The sequence below is a fragment of the Salmo trutta genome, chromosome 18 (assembly GCF_901001165.1).
Source record: "Salmo trutta chromosome 18, fSalTru1.1, whole genome shotgun sequence".
Classification (NCBI taxonomy): Eukaryota; Metazoa; Chordata; class Actinopteri; order Salmoniformes; family Salmonidae; genus Salmo; species Salmo trutta.
The window spans coordinates 44,765,089-44,786,656 of NC_042974.1; the positions used below are offsets into that span (position 1 = coordinate 44,765,089).

The 21,568-nt window shown below is 43.5% G+C and overlaps 1 protein-coding gene across 2 annotated transcripts in view; it reads left to right on the plus strand.

Annotated features, from left to right (window-relative positions):
- Nucleotides 1-21,568, plus strand: part of lrmda (leucine rich melanocyte differentiation associated) — a 408,401-nt gene that overhangs the window by 86,954 nt on the left and 299,879 nt on the right. The gene's annotated exons all lie outside the window — the stretch shown is intronic.

The window sequence follows — 21,568 nt, forward strand, 5'->3', positions numbered from 1 at the left end:
GTAGTATTTCACCTAATGGACATGGGAGTTTATCAAAATTGGATTTGTTTTCGAATTCTTTGTGGGTCTGTGTAATCTGAGGGAAATATGTGTCTCTATGGTCATACATTTGGCAGGAGGTTAGGAAGTGCAGCTCAGTTTCCACCTCTCTCTCTCTTGTCTGTTCTCTCTCTCTAGCCCTCTGTTTCTCAGTCTCACTCACTTGCTTTTTATAATATTTTCTCTCGCGTGCGCTCTCTCTCTCTCTTCACATCTGTCTGGTCTGGCTGCTGTGGATGTTTTGGGGTGGTCAGACAGTGTTTTTGACCAGTGTTTTTGAGGCGGTGTGGGTCATGTACATTGTATCATATCTGGGAAATCCTGTGTGATAAGATGTTTTGGAGGCTACAGGCTGTCTTCCTGGTGGCCTGATGTCTCACAGAGCCTGTGTTACATTATTTACGGTCCTCTCCTCGCCATGCCAGGGTTCCCAACTTTATGTTCCCACATGTTCAAGACATTACCAGAATTTGTCATCAAATATGACCTCACTGCTAAACTTTCTACACTTCAAGCACTGGACTTGATTAAGAAAGAAGCATCGTCATTTTGTTTGGTGTAAACAGCAGCTACGAAAATGTGCATTTCCTAGTTAAATTACACATTGTTGTTCTATATCATTGTGGTAGTGTATATTGCATCTACTACCTTTTTTATTGAATCATCCTGGCATGGATATGGTCCTTCTATACCTTTCCAAGGACTCCTGTATGATTGTCGGCCTAATATGTAACTTGGATGGCAACCTGACCAAATTCACATAGAAATGTAGTTATACACTGCTCAAAAAAATAAAGGGAACACTTAAACAACACAATGTAACTCCAAGTCAATCACACTTCTGTGAAATCAAACTGTCCACTTAGGAAGCAACACTGATTGACAATAAATGTCACATGCTGTTGTGCAAATGGAATAGACAACAGGTGGAAATTATAGGCAATAAGCAAGACACCCCCAATAAAGGAGTGGTTCTGCAGGTGGTGACCACAGACCACTTCTCAGTTCCTATGCTTCCTGGCTGATGTTTTGGTCACTTTTGAATGCTGGCGGTGCTTTCACTCTAGTGGTAGCATGAGACGGTGTCTACAACCCACACAAGTGGCTCAGGTAGTGCAGCTCATCCAGGATGGCACATCAATGCGAGCTGTGGCAAGAAGGTTTGCTGTGTCTGTCAGCGTAGTGTTCAGAGCATGGAGGCGCTACCAGGAGACAGGCCAGTACATCAGGAGACGTGGAGGAGGCCGTAGGAGGGCAACAACCCAGCAGCAGGACCGCTACCTCCGCCTCTGTGCAAGGAGGAGCAGGAGGAGCACTGCCAGAGCCCTGCAAAATGACCTCCAGCAGGCCACAAATGTGCATGTGTCTGCTCAAACAGTCAGGGTGGTATGAGGGCCCGACGTCCACAGGTGGGGGTTGTGCTTACAGCCCAACACCGTGCAGGACATTTGGCACCAAAGTGCAGCGTGTGTGTCGTTCCACATTTTATTTATACTGTGAAACTATGCAATACATAAATAAACTGAATGACAAAAAAAAAAAAAAAAACGTGACGCAGAGGTGAAACACACTACTCAAAATAAATCTCCCACAAACCCAGGTGGGGAAAAAAAACCCTACTTAAGTATGATCTTCAATTAGAGACAACGAGGACCAGCTGCCTCTAATTGGAGATCATCCCAAACAAAACCAACATAGAAATACAAAACTAGAACATGAACATAGAAATACAAAACATAGAAAAACACCCCCTGTCACGCCCTGACCTACTCTACCATAGAAAATAACATCTTACTATGGTCAGGACGTGACACTTTACTTCCCTGGTTGGATTATAAAGCTGTGATAAGAGAACATGGAAGGCCATAAACGCTAAATCAAAACTTCATAAAGGTTATGGGTCTCTCCGTAAATAATGTGGCATATGTGTGGTATTGGGATCAACATTTCAGAATGGTTTGAAACAAAAATTAAAACGATTTTTATGAGTTCCACATGTGTACTTAGAGGAATATATGCAAATTGGCCCATAACTCTACCTATACAACAACATTGGCCTAGGACTATACATCCTTTAAGTAGGGTTCATACAGACATTGGCAAGTCAAATTCAAGGACTTTTTCAAGCACTTAATTGTGGACCTCAATGTTATACAATTGTATAGTTTATATAATTATACATATAGGACCTAATATAGAACCATGGCAAAAAAAGTGTCAAAAAAGCATTGCTAATACATTGATATTCAAACTATTATTACATTCTAAAATATGTTAGAATAATGTGGATTTGCTTGACTAAATAAACTGGATGCATGCGTGGGGATTTTTCTGTATGTGCCAATGTGGCCGACACAGGCACACATAATAAAGCCATGAATAGCGGTAGTATTAATCTCACCATTGCTGTTTTTATAATAAGAAAGCGACCAAAAACCAGGTTCCTTTAGTAATGGAAGGATTTGTATGGAAAGCCAAGTTGAAGCCAGCATTAGATGTTGTCATCCTCAAAATAACCACAACAGGGTAGCGCAACACCCTTTAATTGAAGCGGCGGGAAACAAACTAAAGTTTAGTCATAGATAATTATAAGGGAGCAGGAGAACTTACTACAATAATTATAAGGACTTTTCAAGCACCAAATTGAGGAAATGTCTGATTTTCAAGGTAGGCCTATTCCGGTACTTGAATTTCTGAGCTCCAAATTGAAGTAGGCTACTTCAAGCCCCTTGTATTGTTTAAAATTGCAGGTGTAACATGTTTCATTGCCAAATCATATTGGGAAGAAGCCCACTAGACTATGTAATATGTTGTCATTGTAGCCAGAATAATTAATAGGAATAGTGTTGGGTGTTTGAGCAATAGTCTATCCTACACAATTGCGCTTTGTAGACTCTGTTGAATCCAAGGCACAGAGAAATCTAAGGAGAACCTGCTGTAAATCAAATAGACAACAACAGATGATCAACATCAATTGGCTAGTGATATGAGATCCAACGGGGAGCCTGGCACAACTGTCTTGACCGGCGTAATGAATGAGACACCTACATATTCTGGACATTCCTTGCGAATTGGCTATCTTTCAGAAAACTCCTTCATGGATCAGATGATGATGTGCGAAAATATCACAGCGTAATTAAACAGCTCGAAACCAAATGCGCACCCAACAAGTGTTATGCATAATTATTGAAGAATCACATTAAAGACAGTATCGATTTAGGTTTTAAGTATTACGGTAACCTGACTCTTTACGTAAGACGCATGTGATTTTGCAAATGCATAAATTGTTTGGGATTTGTGTGCCCATAAAAACAGTTTTCACCTCATAACATAAGGAGACACAAAATGTTACATAGTTACACTGCATTTCTGAGATCTCTACACAAAAAACTGCCCGACAGCTAGATCCAGGATTCTTACAGGGTCCAAGTTCAATGTCTAATTTAACCGATTTAATGCTCAATATACAGTTGAAGTCGGAAGTTTACATACACCTTAGCCAAATACATTTAAACTCAGTTTTTCACAATTCCTGATATTTAATCCTAGTAAGAATTCCCTGTCTTAGGTCAGTTAGGATCACCACTTTACTATGATTTATTTCAGCTTATATTTCTTTAATCACATTCCCAGTGGGTCAGAAGTTTACATACACCCAATTAGTATTTGGTAGCATTGGGTTTAAATTGTTTAACTTGGGTCAAACATTTCGGGTAGCCTTCCACAAGTTTCCCACAATAAGTTGGGTGAATTTTGGCTCATTCCTCCTGACAGAGCTGGTGTAACTGAGTCAGGTTTGTAGGCCTCCTTGCTCGCACACACCTTTTCAGTTCTGCCCACAAATGTTCTATAGGATTGAGGTCAGGGCTTTGTGATGGCCACTCCAATACCTTGACTTTGTTGTCCTTAAGCCATTTTTCCACAACTTTGGAAGTATGCTTGAGGTCATTATCCATTTGGAAGACCCATTTGCGACCAAGCTTTAACTTCCTGACTGATGTCTTGAGATGTTGCTTCAATATATCCACATAAATTTCCTCCCTCATGATGGCATCTATTTTGTGAAGTGCACCAGTCCCTCCTGCAGCAATGCACCCCCATAACATGATGCTGCCACCCCCGTGCTTCACGGTTGGGATGGTGTTCTTCGGCTTGCAAGCCTCCCCCTTTTTCCTCCAAACATAACGATGGCCATTATGGCCAAACAGTTCTATTTTTGTTTCATCAGACAAGAGGACATTTCTCCAAAAAGTACAATCTTTGTCCCCATGTGCAGTTGCAAACCGTAGTCTGGCTTTTTTATGGCGGTTTTGGAGCAGTGGCTTCTTCCTTGCTGAGCGGCCTTTCAGGTTATGTCGATATAGGACTTGTTTTACTGTGGATATAGATACTGTTGTACCTGTTTCCTCCAGCATCTTCGCAAGGTCCTTTGCTGTTGTTCTGGGATTGATTTGCAGTGTTCGCACCAAAGTGCTTTCATCTCTAGGAGACATAACGCGTCTCCTTCCTGAGCGGTATGACGGCTGCGTGGTCCCATGGTGTTTATACTTGCGTACTATTGTTTGTACAGATGAATGTGGTACCTTCAAGCATTTTGAAATTGCTCCCAAGGATGAACCAGACTTGTGGAGGTCTACAATTTTTTGCCTGAAGTCTTGACTGATTTCTTTTGATTTTCCCATGATGTCAAGCAAAGAGGCACTGAGTTTGAAGGTAGGCCTTGAAATACATCCACAGGTACCCCTCCAATTGACTCAAATGATGTCAATTAGCCTATCAGAAGCTTCTAAAGCCATGACCTCATTTTCTGGAATTTTCCAAGCTGTTTAAAGGCACAGTCAACTTAGTGTATGTAAACTTCTGACCCACTGGAATTGTGATACAGTGAATTATAAGTGAAATAATCTGTCTGTAAACAATTGTTAGAAAAATTACTTGTGTCATGCACAAAGTAGATGTTCTAACCGACTTGCCAAAACTATAGTTTGTTAACAAGAAATTTGTGGAGTGGTTGAAAAACGAGTTTTAATGATTCCATCTCCAACCTAAGTGTATGTAAACTTCCTACTTCAACTGTATGCTATAACGACAAGGACCGATAAGTAAAGTTTTATGTCACACGATTTTGGACAAATCCGTCAAGACACCAACCATGAGGAAGGGTTCTAAATCAACTTGTGAATTTTATTCTGTATAGCTATGTTCCCGCCATATATCTTAATGTAATAACATGATTATTATCAATGACATCAACAGCTGTAACAAGTTGTCCAGCATAGGAAATCCTCACTGTTACCCTAGTTTATAGAAAGATCCTTATATGAGCCTCCTTCAGCATAGTGACATGTTCCTTTAATTGCGCTCTATATGACAGTTAGTGTAGCCTTGTTGGGCGATTTGGCCATTGTAATGCATTTCCGACAGGCAGGAATGAGTAACCTCATTCGGGAGGTAGCCTAGTGGTTAGAGCGTTGGGCCAGTAACCAAAAGATTGCTAGATCGAATCCCCAAGCTGACAAGGTAAAATCTGTCGTTCTGCCCCTGAACAAGGCAGTTAACCCACTGTTCCTAGGTCGTCATTGTAAATAAGAATTTTTTCTTAACTGAATTGCCTAGTTAAATAAAGGTGTAAATAAATAAAAATAAAAATCTATGTATTGTAATGTGACAAGATTAGTAACTATCAAGAATAAATTGCTATTATAGGCTAGCAGTTAGTTCCGAGGACAACAACTCAAGTTATACCAAATCATTCAAGTTATTAACTACCTTCAACTGACATTCAACATTGTTCCAACATTATTCCATCATGGCCGACAGTTCCAGCTTCAAAGCAGCTCGTTGAGTGATATATGACAGTGACTCTACAAACATGGCATCCCAACAATACCTTTAGTCCTCCTTGTTGAATAGATGAGGGTTGATTCTTTCTCTCCCTCCTGGCATTACAATAGGAGGGAGGGAGTGGGGGGAGGGGAGACACCTGCCCTAAATGGCCCTGTCTCTCGCTGAGCTGCGCCTTTGATCTCAATGAAAGTTGGACTGCCTGGCTGGGAGGGGCAGTGATAATCCCTCCTGTGCTTTTTGTCCCAGCCAGGGTCCTGTAGGGGTCCTGTACAGCCACGGATAAAGCGGTGGGGCTGAGTCTTAATCAAACAGCAGGACCGGTGGGGCATGGGGCTGCACGGGGACAGAACCCTTTGAGGGGTTAGGGTGCGGAAGGGCAACTTTAGGACAGGGGTGGGTACACACAAATAGGGGATTAGGAGAAAGGTTTTGCCTACTTGCATGTAGAAGTGAGTTGGGAGGGAGCTAGACCAGTAATAGTTATTCTGCTATTGTGTGGATAAAGCCATGGATATTAAAGGACTGAAAATGCTTGATCAAGGTTTTCTACTACTCTTCAAAAATTAAGAATTTGATTGATTGAGTAATTGGCCTGAAGAAAAATTATACAGACAAAACGATTGGTTAATGGTTAATAAATCAATCATTGTATTATCACAGTAATGTCACCACTCAGAAGTATCCTCAGTGGCAGATGCACTGAATGGCAAAGACAAATGAGCCATCATCCAACAAACTCAGAAAGACTACTCTGTTTGTCACTCCTATCGATTTCTGTTCCCTCCCTACTCTCTCTCATAGTTTATATCTCTATAAAATATACCTCTGGGAAGGATTTACAGCCACTGAAGGTCTCGCCTAGCTGCATGCCTGCCTGCCTAGCTGCTTCTCTGCCTGCAGGCCTGTCTGCCTGCCTTTCTGTTTTGCCTGCCTGTCTGCCTGTCAACCTGCCTCTCCTGTCTACCTGTCAACCTGCCTCTCCTGTTTACCTGCCAACCTGCATGTCTGTCTATCTGCCTGCCTGTCTCTCTTGCCTCGCTGTCTGTCTGTCTGTCTGTCTGTCTGTCTGTCTGTCTGTCTGTCTGTCTGTCTGTCTGTCTGTCTGTCTGTCTTACTGCCAGCCTACTTTCCTGCCTTACTGCCTGCCTGCCTGCCTTCCTCTCCTAACTATCTGTCTAACTATCTGTCTATCTGCCTGCCTCTCTTGCCTGCGTGCCTGCGTGCCTGCCTCTCCTGACTATCTGACTATCTGCCTCTCTTGCCTGCCTGCCTTCCTCTCCTGACTATCTGCCTCTCTTGCCTGCCTGCCTCTCCTGCCTGCATGCCTACCTCTCATTTCTTCCTGTCTGTCTACCAAGCTGCCTTACTGCCTGTCTGCCTCTACTACCTGCCAGACTGCCATTACCAGCAAATTAAAGCTTGTGGGGAGGCGGCACAGTCGTGCACATTGGGAAATAGTTTAAATACCATAAAAAGGCCTCGCTCATTTACCCAGTCAGGGCTCTGGGAGGAGAGGAGAGAGGAGGGAAGGCAAACCACCACCGTGATAATCCTGCCAGTAGCAGGTGGCTACGCTACTTTAATGTTGGTGTAAAACAAAATTGCGCTATTCGGAACCATTTCGCTCTATTCTCGATCTGCTCTGTCTAATCTTTAAAGGACACAATTGGTCACCCGTGGCCAGGAAAATAGGCCCTCTGGTTCATATTCAAAGTTGACCTAAGGAGGGGATGATGACGGGCTAGATGGATGTATGGAGTTTTTTGCCAGGAGGCTGTCAGTAGTAGAATAAAAAGAATAAGGAGGGAGGGAGGGAGGGAGTAAGCCTCTTTTTTCCCTCTCCTTCTTTTTCTTCTGAATTACCTGCTGGGTCCAAGCTCTTTTATGCCATTGTTGTGACAGGTAGATTTATAAGGCTTGAAATTTGTACAAATCAGTTGTCATTCAGCTGCAGCTGTCAATGTGTCAAGCTGTCAGGGCCTGCTGTGAGGGAGCTGCCTGTGGGGCTGAGCAGAGGGGCCAAACGCCCAGGAAAAGAAAATGAGTTCAAACAGAGAAAGAGAAGCTCTTCTCTCTCCTCCTCTCATTCTGAGGCCCTCTCTGCCCCCGCGGAGTCGCCATCAATTTTTCTTGATGTTGAGCAACAGCATGCCCAAAATGACACGCCACACCGAGCCGTGTAGAGACACGACGCAGCACCGCTCCACCGTGCCGATCCCTCAATCTGTAGACGCTGTTGTCTCCTAAATGGCTGGGCATGTGTAATCTCTCTGAGGAGAATGAATGATGTGTTCGGGATTCAGAGATAGTCGTTGTGTTATCTGTTTATTCTTGTGGCATGTCTATTACAGTAACTGTCCAGTGAAAATTTTATTTTTAAAACCGAATATTCTGTTTGCTCATACCCTAATAATGCTGCTAACTCGTCCTTTACTTGTAGTTGTGGCCGAGGCATACATTTGAGAAAATACAATTAGTAAAATCAATTCTCAAACGTGTTTTTGAAAGAAACCATTTAAAAAAACTGCTTGAAATTTGCTTGGATAATGACATCATCCTCTTTGGCCGAGGTAGACAAGACAGACATTAGCTATTGCGGCTAACTTAACTAGCTGGCTAGCCAACAAGAAAGCTAGTCAAAGCAGATCCTCCTCACAACAACCATCTCGCCGTTCCCTATTTGAAATCCTGTGGTTTGTAGCTAAAATTTATGTCAAGAGGAAACCTACTTAGCTGTTGTTGACTGTTAAACGGTAGGTAGCAAAAGTAGCTCGCTAGCTAGCTCGCTAGCATCACTATTAGCTAACTAGTTAGGTAGCTATCAACAAAAATATCAGGAATATGGTGACAAAGCAAAGGACACAAACAGCTCACGCTTCTGAAGTAATCAGTCTGCATTTATCGCCGTTATAGTAAGGTGTCCTAGTAGTAGTTCCATCGTGCGTTTAAAAATCCTGAATCCATCCAAACTATTTGACTTGGTGCAGCTTGGCTCGGGGCTCAGGCAGTCTGCCCCAGTGCCCCCACGTGGTAGGACAAGCAGTGGCATAGAGAAAAGTTTTTTAACATCCCTAATTCTAATGTTTTGGAAGGACATCTATTTGATTCATATTGTAATCAGTTACTACTTTAAGTGGCTGGAGATGCCTCTGACATGCAGTGAGTGAATGTGGTGTGTTTAGAGTTGGTACTGGGTTGTTGTTATGTTGCTGTGTGTGGGGGTCATGCATATTATAGAGGCATTCCTTTTGTCTTGTCACTGCCTCTGTCATCTGTTAGACGTTTGTGTGTGTGACAGGCAGGCGTGGTGGTGGCCATGATGTGTTGGCTCACTCAAAGGACACAGTGTGACACACAGCTCTTCCACCGTCTCTGTAGTATCTTCATCCTTTACAAGGGCAGGGACAGGTGCTGCACCCTGTGTGTGTGTGTGTGTGTGTGTGTGTGTGTGTGTGTGTGTGTAATAATTGGGTGGGTGCTTATTTTTGTCCTATTAATACGCAAGTGTTTTTTTGCATATCCCAATTCTCCCTGAGACACCCTCGGGGTGTGGGGTCACAGCCAGGGTGTGTGTGTGTGTGTGTGGGCCTGGGTTGCCAAGCGGAGAGGCTGAGTATGAGCACGAGGGTTGTGTGATGTGAATTCTGTTTGAGAACTCACTAATTTGAAGGATGAGGCCTCTATTTCTTTACATAGCTCCATACGCTCAAATACCTCCACCCTGGCCACTTTCCAAATCTCCCTGCTGAGCACACACACACACACACACACACACACACACACACACACACACACACACACACACACACACACACACACACACACACACACACACTGGGCTGCCTGGCTGCACTGTAATTAGTGTGTGTGTTTAAGGAGGTGTAGTGTGTGTGTGTGTGTGACTAACAGATCTGTCACCTCCACCTGACAGAGGGACCCCTGGTAGAGACTGAGGTTTCAGGGGACGGAGTGACACTTGAGCAACAGCCAGAACCAGAAGGTGAAATATTAATCAAAGATGTCCCTATGTCCATTAGCAGCTGGCAACTGTGGCATCTCTGTGTATGTGTTTGTGTGTGTGTGTGTGTGTGTGTGTGTGTGTGTGTGTGTGTGTGTGTGTGTGTGTGTGTGTGTGTGTGTGTGTGTGTGCATGCGCATGTACGTGTACTGATTGTGTGTGTGTGTAGCATGTACACGTGTGTGTGTGTCTACTGATTATCCCCCGGTCCAGAGAGAGAGAGCGAGAAGTGTGAGCTAGGCTGCTGGGCCGAGTTTGTCTTGTAAAAGCTCAGCTGTCCAGAACATGACAGCTACAGGCCATTAAGGCCCGTAGAACACATCCAGGGAAATGGGTTGGAAAATGGCAACGATTCTGGCTCCTGTACAAAAATGAATTGGAACACACAATCACAGCAAATCAGTTAAATAAAGGTGCCTCTAGGACCAAAGTAACATTATTTTCCCTTCCATCGTTGATGGAATGTTTGCTATTGTCTCCAAATCAAGTTTCAAATACAAGTGTGTGTGTGTGTGTGTGTGTGTGTGTGTGTGTGTGTGTGTGTGTGTGTGTGTGTGTGTGTGTGTGTGTGCTTACTATATATTGTTCTTCTAACAAAGCAGTGTTAGCTTGGTGACCTCTATGAATCCTGCTACTCATTGACATGGTTTGTGTGAGCCAAGCCTGTTGTCTCCTTTGACCTCAACATGGCTTTTCCTTGTTAAACATGACATGTTAGGGCTTCAAAGAGCCAGCTTTGGTTTGCAAATACAGCCTATTCTACTGTTGTCCTCAGATCCCATCTACTTGCAAATGATTGTTAATTGTTTGGGAACTTATTTGCATTCGTTATGCAAACTGTTTGCATATGAACGATGACTTAAAGCTTTTGGAAGTCATAACATTTAGAATGTTCCACTTATACCAGTACAAAAAAAAAAAAAACATCTCCTCCTTTTAGGGAACTGGTGCCTGTTCCCTGTCGATATTAGGTAACTACACACTCCAAGATGGCGGTTTGGAAACAGTCCTATTAAATTAAAGGCTTAAATTAAGCCATTTTAATGGCTTAAAAACACACTGCGCTGATAGACAAGCATTTTAATGAGTCCAACGTGGTGAATAAATCTAAATGCTGACTTTGCACTTTCTGGATGTGTTTTAGTGATAAAACCATCGAGAGCCGACGGCAGAGAACAATACAAAACGGCAGCATCATGTTCTAGTGTTCCAATAGTCACGTTTTCCTCCCTGTTTCTTCTCAAGGTTTTGTCTGTTCTGTTTCTGGGTAACTAGCATCTGCAGTTTAATAGTGAATTAATTAGCAGGCCCCCTCCTGTTAAATCAGGCATGGAAACCCAAAACATGAACACACCAACTAATTAGAATCAATGAAGGCTGGGAGAGGTAATGGGCCTCCTTCACTCCCTAACAACGCTGGCTGTAATTGGTCATAATTAAACCCCACGCTGGTTTTGTGTAAGTTGTAAACAGCTGAATGCTTCAATTAAGCACAAATACACCAGCGTTGTGTTAAAGGGAAGTGTGTGTGTGTGTGTGTGTGTGTGTGTGTGTGTGTGTGTGTGTGTGTGTGTGTGTGTGTGTGTGTGTGTGTGTGTGTGTGTGTGTGTGTGTGTGTGTGTGTGTGTGTGTGTGTGTGTGTGTGTGTGTGTAAGGGTGCTGGGTAGAGCCGCTGACATATGGATATGATCTTGTGCTCCCTCCCACCTCTGTTCCGATTCTGGCCTTTTTTTTTGTCCGCCCGGTGCGTGAGAAGGAGAGGTATTTTTGGCCCAGTGTAATATTGTAGTGACTCATAAATAAATGGTTACCCCTTCGGTACTAAAAGTTTTCATTAAAAAGGGTCTGAGTTTTCGTTACTGACACAGCGGGTTGCCTATGCAGGAAAACGCTGTTAAAATGTATCAGTGTGCTTTTCCTCACCTAATAAATCATCTGAACAGGGGGAAACATATGGCTGATAAGACCTTGGAAATGTGGCTTCAGCATGCAAACAGTGAGTCAAGTTGCCTGGAATCAGCGACCATCACAGACTGCTCTCTCTACTCCCTCTCTCAGAATATATCCTAGTTATTTTACACACCATTTTCTTGTTCATCTTATCACCTCTTTGTCACTTTTTTTTCAAGAAAGAGAAGCAATTCCTGTGTGTAAAGGACTGGGGAGTAGATAAGGCTTCTCACTCTCCCTCGCACCATCCCTCTCTCTAATCACCCTCTCGTTCTCTCTCTCTCTCTCTCTCTCTTTCTCTCTCTCTCTCGCGCTCTCTCTTTCTCACACCCTCATCTCTTTCTCTCTCTCTCTCTTCCCCTCTCTCTTCGGCACCTCCACCCCAGCAGAGAGAGAGAGGGGGTCCTGGGAGGTGCCCGTCCTGATGATGTATGTAGTGTCTGTGTCCTGGCTCTCCTCTGGTCCTCAGTCATTAATCATAGCCATTAGCTTTTCTCACTGCAGCCCTGTCCTGTCTGCCTGCCTCTACCGTACACACACACACACACTGCTCTACCCTGGCCTATCACAAGGCAGCCTCTTCTATTGTCTACCATATCCCCCACACACGCAGAGGCCCTAATACATCTGCCTCACTGTCACCAGGAAGGCTGGTTTTCCTTTTCTCTGGAGGAGAGACAGGTATTGTAATGTGGAAAATGGATATTAGCTGATGAAATGGGTGATTTGTCATTAGCTGCTAAAGAGAGGGACTTATAAGTTGCGGTGGGGGGTTATTGAGTGGTTTTAAGGTGCGATTGATTGTTGATATTGATTTTTACTGATACTTTCCCTCCGTGCCTTGGTGGGTATGTTTGACCAGCTGTAGCATTGAATAGCTGTGTGTGTATGTTGTTAGAATACAGTATGGCTAGTCTTGTTAGAGAGACATATTAGTATTTGTGAATATGTCTGTACTTATTTGTTTACATATCAAAACAAATAGTGGAAGATCGAATAAACTTTTCTTGTCAAGATAAGACAGCTAATTAACCCAATGTGACTGGATCCTATGCATGGACTGGACTAAGTTATACTGGAATGGAATAGTATGAACTGGGCTGTATTGGAATAATATTCCATATTTTTATTAATTTTTTATTTTACCTTTTATTTAACTAGGCAAGTCAGTTAAGAACAAATTCTTATTTACAGTGATGGCTTACACCGGCCAAACCCTAACCCCGACGACACTGGGCAAATTGTGCGCCGCCCTATGGAACTCCCAATCGCGGCCGATTGTGATACAGCCTGGAATCGAACCAGGGTCTGTAGTGACGCCTCTAGCACTGAGATGCAGTGCCTTAGACCGCTGCACTCCACTCGGGAGCCCACATATTATGCTGCAGTAGATTGGAGTGTAGCATAGTGGAGTACCCTGCACCAGACTGGAGCGGGTAAGACTGGGCTGGAGTGTCTCCATTGTGAGTTAATGAGAATGAACAGCTGGCCAGTGCTGCTGAGCCTCCTGTAGTAATAGAGATATATGGCCAGTGGGTCCCTGACTCCCGCTCCTGTCCCCGCTCCTGTCCCCGCTCCTGTCCTGTGCTGCTGGCCCCAAACTAGGCCTGACACTCGTACTAAAGCCCCATCAGTCTCTAGTCCCACTCACCTCACACACGCACGCACGCACGCAAGCAGACACACACATACACATACACACGGCTAACCATAAACACATAGATGCATCATGCCTACTCAATTCCATTATTGTGAGCTATTATTGCAGACTTATGAAGACAGAACTTTTTCAAACCCATATTGAACTGTATTGATTTAGTGGACTGCTGCTGGTAGGGAACACCAGGGATATTTCATTGACTTCTCGGGTTTATTACTCCTCTGTTATAATGGATAGATCCAAGTGTGCACTATGTGTGCATATGCTTCATTTGAACAAATAATTGAAGACATGATCTTTTCTTCATCCTGTGTATCAAATTCTCTTAATTTGTAGTACAAATAATTGCCTTTTTTACACCTTGTGTATCATGTTTCAAATTCCTGCGTTTAGCTTCTACACCAGTGTATTATATTTATTTTACACTTCACCGACAGCCTATGGAGGTGAGATGATACATACCTGCAGTATAACAGCCTATGGAGGTGAGATGATACATACCTGCAGTACAACAGCCTATGGAGGTGAGATGGTACATACCTGCAGTACAACAGCCTATGGAGGTGAGATGATACATACCTGCAGTACAACAGCCTATGGAGGTGAGATGGTACATACCTGCAGTACAACAGCTTATGGAGGTGAGATGGTACATACCTGCAGTACTACAGCCTATGGAGGTGAGATGGTACATACCTGCAGTACAACAGCTTATGGAGGTGAGATGGTACATACCTGCAGTACAACAGCTTATGGAGGTGAGATGGTACATACCTGCAGTACAACAGCCTATGGAGGTGAGATGATGCATACCTGCAGTACAACAGCCTATGGAGGTGAGATGGTACATACCTGCAGTACAACAGCTTATGGAGGTGAGATGGTACATACCTGCAGTACAACAGCCTATGGAGGTGAGATGATGCATACCTGCAGTACAACAGCCTATGGAGGTGAGATGGTACATACCTGCAGTACAACAGCTTATGGAGGTGAGATGGTACATACCTGCAGTACAACAGCCTATGGAGGTGAGATGATGCATACCTGCAGTACAACAGCCTATGGAGGTGAGATGATACATACCTGCAATACAACAGCCTATGGAGGTGAGATGATACATACCTGCAGTACAACAGCCTATGGAGGTGAGATGATGCATACCTGCAGTACAACAGCCTATGGAGGTGAGATGGTACATACCTGCAGTACAACAGCCTATGGAGGTGAGATGGTACATACCTGCAGTACAACGGCCTATTGAGGTGAGATAGTACATACCTGCAGTACAGCAGCCTATGGAGGTGAGATGATACATACCTACAGTACAACAGCCTATGGAGGTGAGATGGTACATACCTGCAGTACAACAGCCTATGGAGGTGAGATGATACATACCTACAGTACAACAGCCTATGGAGGTGAGATGGTACATACCTGCAGTACAACAGCCTATGGAGGTGAGATGGTACATACCTGAAGTACAACAGCCTATGGAGGTGAGATGATACATACCTACAGTACAACAGCCTATGGAGGTGAGATGGTACATACCTACAGTACAACAGCCTATGGAGGTGAGATGGTACATACCTGCAGTACAACAGCCTATGGAGGTGAGATGATACATACCTGCAGTACAACAGCCTATGGAGGTGAGATGATACATACCTACAGTACAACAGCCTATGGAGGTGAGATGATACATACCTGCAGTACAACAGCCTATGGAGGTGAGATGATACATACCTACAGTACAACAGCCTATGGAGGTGAGATGATACATACCTGCAGTACAACAGCCTATGGAGGTGAGATGATACATACCTACAGTACAACAGCCTATGGAGGTGAGATGGTACATACCTGCAGTACAACAGCCTATGGAGGTGAGATGGTACATACCTGCAGTACAACAGCCTATGGAGGTGAGATGGTACATACCTGCAGTACAACAGCCTATGCACAATTTGTGTCATGTAGTTTTCATCTCTGCTAAATCCCAAACGCCTTTATTCACCAGGTTTATTTATTGGAGTGTTCGTGCTGGTTAGAGTGTGTTTGGTACTTTATGGACAGGATGGGTTCCAAATTGCACCCTTTTCCCCATATGGTCCATTACTATTGACCAGAACCCTATGGGCCCGGATCAAAAGTAATGCACTATGAAGGGAATAGGGTGCCACTTGGGACACACTCGGAGTGGAGCTGAGACGCCTAGCTGGTCCCTCCTCCTCCCCCAGGGTTTGAATGGTAAAGATAACCGTGTGTCTCTCTTCTCCCACTAAGTGGCTCCTCTTAAGCTCCCACACCTGGTAGATAACTGGTTCTGACAACACAATTTACATCTTCTGTATGAAACCATCTCTCCCAGCACCCAACGATTTATCCCGGATTAAGCTGTTTGTCTCTGTTACTAGATAACCACTACAATCTATCAGCCAGGGCCTCCCCGGTTTTCTACATTTTCCGATATCCCATTCCCAACTCCCTAGTTGTTCCCCTTGGGAGCGGGGGAATTGATCGCTACTATAATTCCCTCCTCCCCTCCAAATTGCAACAACATCTTTATGGAGAGTGACTATTACTGAATCATGCAGATGTAAGTCATTCCAGTAAAACTGATATGAGTGTAATGGAAATATCTGACGGTGGGGACGGCGATGGGGCGATGGTGGTAGTGGCGGTTGGATTTATGGCTGCATTAAGGAAGAAAAGGCTGAGGTGACAGTTTTGTGGCATCGCTTGCCTCTTCCTCCTGTTTCACTCTCGCATTAAGGGCCCTGGTCAATTAGCGTGGGACGCCTTTAGCCGTTAGCGATGTCACTAACAGCACTTTCACGGCCACATGAAAAATGCATGGGGTCTCCGGGAGAGATTTGGGGGTCATTAAGCGTGAGCACACACACACTGGGTGTTCATGTGAGAGACACATTTACTATGATGTATGGCTGTATGTGGGGGATCGACTGTTAAAGATGAGCCTTTGTTCTAGTGAAGGGCCATGATGAAATGTCTACCGTTGACCCACAATAAAGAATATGGAATTGTCTTTTTCCTCTTTAGAACTGACTAAATGATCAAATAAAAAATAAAAAAAATGAAATACATTTTCAAACCTATAACAGCTCACTCCACGCTAGTCTACATCACCTTTCCAGGTATTTGAACATTTAGAGGGGGACTCAAATCAAATCATGTCTAATGGTGCCATGGGTATCTATGTATTATATAAAACCCATTTGAATCCTATACCTGTACAACACTTTGCGTGTCATTCTGTCTACTTTATAACACATTACCTTTACACAATGTTCCACTGGACATGTAATAGCCTCTCCTCCCATTAATCCAGGGCTCCTGCCATGATCTCATCGCCTCTTAGCATAACTGTCATACCTCTCCATTCCCTGTGCAGGTGAGTCATGGCAGGGCCTGTCACCCTGTCTGTAGCCCTCTCTGGTCCTACAGCCATATATCTCCTTCTAATTAAACGTGCATTAAGACCTCTCTCTCTCTCTCTCTCTCTCTCTCTCTCTCTCTCTCTCTTTCTCTCTCCTCTTCCCCACCTCTCTTTTCTGAAGGCTCTAATGCCACCATAATGAGTGTTAATGAGTGACGGGCAGCTCAGATCACATGCATGTTAGCTACAGTTATACGACTGTAGCGGGCTCCTCGCTTGTGATTTGCATAACCTGTTAGAACGCTATCAGAGGGCGGCGATTGATTGAATTTCACCTCGGAGAACTGTTAATTAATAACGTTATGGATGAGACAGGCCTTTATTACAAGCCGGGGATGGGAGATGATGTCTGTATTAGTAGTTTTCCTGGGTGTGTGTGTGTGTGTGTGCGTGTGTGTGTGTGTGTGGAAAAGTACTGTTGTGGTTCCTTTGGTCTATAATCATGTCATTAGAAGACCAGTGTTTACAGTACAGCCTTCTCTTGTGATATGACTAGACATTTTGCAGGTAGAACAGTTATGCTATATGTACTCCAATCAACAGAGAAGAGTGTCCATTCTGTAAAGTCATGATCTATCTGGAGCTGTACTGAATATGGCCCATATGTTTAGCCTCAACTAGTCTATTAGGATCTCTGTCCTTAGTAGAGCACTGGATCAAGGTTACCTCTGGAGCACAGATACTATATGTATGTAGAACCACCAGACCCTTTTATGTTAATGTAGACCCCACGTACGCCCAGTACAGGGAAAGGTAAAGGGGGATACCTAGTCAGTTGTCCAACTGAATGTATTCAACTGAAATGTGTCTTCCGCATTTAAACCAACTCCTCTGAATCAGAGAGGAGGGGGGCTGCCTTAATTGACATCCACGGCACTCAGGGAACAGTTCCTTGCTCATGGGCAGAACGGCAGATTTTTACCTTGTCAGCTCGGGGATTCGGTTACTGGCCCAACGCTCTAACCACAAGGCTACCTGCCACCCACACAGTAGTGTGTACGTATGTGCATGCCTATATATGTGTGTTTTACATAGCGGTTAGAACGTTGGGCCTGTAACTGAAAGGTTGCTGGTTCAAATACCAGAGCCAACAAGGTAATAAAATCTGTCTATGCCCTTGACCAAGGCACTTAACACTAATTTGCTCCAGGGGTGCTGTACTACTATGTCTGACCCTGTAAAACAACATATTTCACTGGTGTACAGTGAATCTGGTGTACAGTAAGTGACAATAAAACATCATTTTTATTTGTATGGCCCGACACCACCAGCTGCATCGACTTAGTGTCCCTCTCCTCTCCTCTGTCTCTGTCCTCTAGGCCCTACCTCTGTTTTACTGCCAAATTATCTCATGGTAATTGCCAATTATGTTGATCCTTTTATGATATGGACTTGACTAAGAACTGGACCTGAAACAGAGCATATTTCACCGTGCAGTTACCACCACAGATGGCTCTGGGCTTTGGCCTCTGTCGTCTGACACTATAGGACAGAGCCAACTGGAAGCAGAGATGAGGAATAGTAACTCTGTGTGATGCTGGGGGACAGGGGACGACGGGGACGACGATGCAGGGTCTCTATGTATGAGTGTGTGTGTGTCATGAATAACATATTGAGTGAGGTCCTGTGGTGTGTGTGTGTGTGTGTGGGTGTGTGTGTGTGTTTTCTAGACCCTTTCTTCCTCAGCATCATTAGACCCCAGTGACAGAACACACCAGAACCCACCACCATCACATCCTCAGTCACGTTACCATGTCCACCCTCATTCTCAACCCCCTAAATAAGTATCCATATTCAGAAAAATCTAATACTGTACAGAAAATTGGCCTGTCGACACACCTGACAACGGAGTCTCCCATGGTCGAGCTGTATTTTCCCAAGTCGTGTTATTGTTTTTGTCTACTCCTCCAGAGTAACGGCCTGCGGCGTGGGAGTGAAGGAGGCTTGTTAAGATGGAAAGCCTTCTGAATGTGATCACTCATCAGGCTGAGGTACCAGAGGTCTGCTTCTCTGTGGCCAAACGTTCCTGGAGAGCTAGAGATTTAACAATGCAAGAATCAGACACACACACACCAGACCTCATTCCAAGACCCCCAGCTGTAGATTGTATTGTTGCCAACTGTTATTACCCGGCAGAAACAACTTAACTATGTGTAAATGACCACTGGTGCTCCGTGCATATCGTATATCCTGGAGAGTTTGATTAGATCATGACGCGGGATTGTGAATGGATGGAATAGGACAGATATTGAAATAAAACCCATGTACTGCAGTTGATCCGGATTATGGCTGCGTATGCGTTTTTCCAATTGAAAGTAGTTTTATAATAGTAGTAGTTGTGTAATAAATGTCTTATATGATGAATAGCTATCATTTATTCCTGTGATTGGACCTTAGTGTCTGTTTCAGAAGAATAGAGTTGAATACATGTAACACAAAAGACATGCAATACCACTCTAGTTATGGTGGAAGTATCTCTTGTTGTATAACGAATATAGCTTAAGTACCTAATGACATTATGATAGGAGTTATACCCTTACTAAATAATTGAGTAAAGGAAATATGTACTACTATATATTGAATACTGCTGTACTTCATGAAAATACATAGAAACACTCATATCCCTGCATTGAAGCTGCAGCCATTATAGATAAAGAATAACATTAGGTTGTTTTACAGTTCGTTCAAGGGCACAGTAACGGCGCTGTACATTTGCGCGTTCTGCGTGCTCCATGCTTACTGCTTTCAATTGGTTTCACTAAATCACACAGTCTTTTTGTATAGGACGCTAGAGAGTCTTACACATGGTAATGTTGCATACCCCGCCACTGTGTTTGAGCCAAACACTCTTTTAGGATTTTATGAAATGGGGGGAATACCCATGTGTAGTAGGTCTGGCTGCTATTGAGGCAAATTTATGGAACTAATATATATATAGCGTGTGTGCATGCCGCCGCTGTGTGTACATCCCACTCTCACTCAGTGTGTACCTCCCCTGCTCTCACTATGACAGGGTAAGGACACACAGGGGTAAGATAACATCATCTTACTATGATGTAGCTAATACATGCATGTTATTTCCATGTCTATCTTTGTCATAGTGGGGTAAATGAGGTTGTACACATTTCATGTGTATTTCATGTGTTGAACCAGTTGGAGCCATTTTAATAAAAAAAAAACATGTTGCAGACCAGGGACAAAATAGTATTTTGTTTTCTTTCAGATGCTATTGCTGTGTATAATTCAGCCCCCATTCCATGAAAGCTAAATCAAGCACACCTAAAGCGATTTAAAAAAAAACCATTGCTATTTTGACTGAGGTCTGGATATATACCTAATCTGTCGTGGACACACTCACGTTACATAGGATGATACGTAGCGTCTGTCAACAGAGGATGCGACAACTAACGAGGAACTTTGTTCCGATGGGCAGATTTCTTCATCACTGATCATTTGGACAAATCCTGATTTCACAGGTATTTCGTATATTGTAAGGGAAGGAGACATTTGGCCCATGCTTTGGCTGAGAGTTTCTTTTTAGGCAGGTAGAGACTTCTCTAGTCTCGTTACTATCTTTCATAAATCTCTCCCCAGAACCTAATCGAGCATCTGACGCAGTTATGCAATATTTTAGTTCTAGGTTTCTGAGATTAGTATTCTGTATATACCATATGCATTTCTGTTAAATCCTCTATGTGAGTCCAGGTATTTAAGAATAATCTCCAATGAAAGGTTAAGATTGTGAGGCGAGGAAGACTGTTGTTTCCTGTAATTGCTTGTGTTTCATATTGAATTGAGTGTCTAGTTTGAGAAACACACGCCTCACAAGTCCTCAACTGGCAGCTTCATTTAAATAGTACCCGCAAAACCAGCATCCCGGAGTCGCCTCTTCACAGTTGACACTGAGACTGGTGTTTTGCGGGTACTATTTAATGAAGCTGCCAGTTGAGGACTTGTGAGGTTTCTCAAACTAGACACTCTAATGTATTTGTCCTCTTGCTCAGTTGCTCAGTCCCACTATTTCTATTCTGGTTAGAGCCAGTTTGCGCTGTTCTGTGAAGGGAGTAGTGCACAGCGTTGTACGAGATCTTCAGTTTCTTACCAATTTCTCGCATGGAATAGCCTTCATTTCTCAGAACAAGAATAGACTGACAAGTTTCAGAGGAAAGTTCTTTGTTTCTGGCCATTTTGAGCCTGTAATCGAACCCACAAATGCTGATGCTCCAGATAATCAACTAGTTTAAGGAAGGCCAGTTTTATGGATTCTTTAATCATAACAACAGTTTTCAGCTGTGCTAACATAATTGCAAAAGGGTTTTCTAATGATCAATTAGCCTTTTAAAATTATAAACTTGGATTAGCTAACACAACGTGCCATTGGAACACAGGAGTGATGGTTGCTGATAATGGGCCTCTGTTCCATTAACAATCAGCCGTTTCCAGCTACAATAGTCATTTACAACATTAACAAGTCTACACTGTATTTCTGATAAATTTGATGTTATTTTAATGCTCCAAAAATGTGCTTTTCTTTCAAAAACAAGGACAGGGTAGGGTAGAGTACCGGGTGGTACCCGGCTAGTAACAGTGA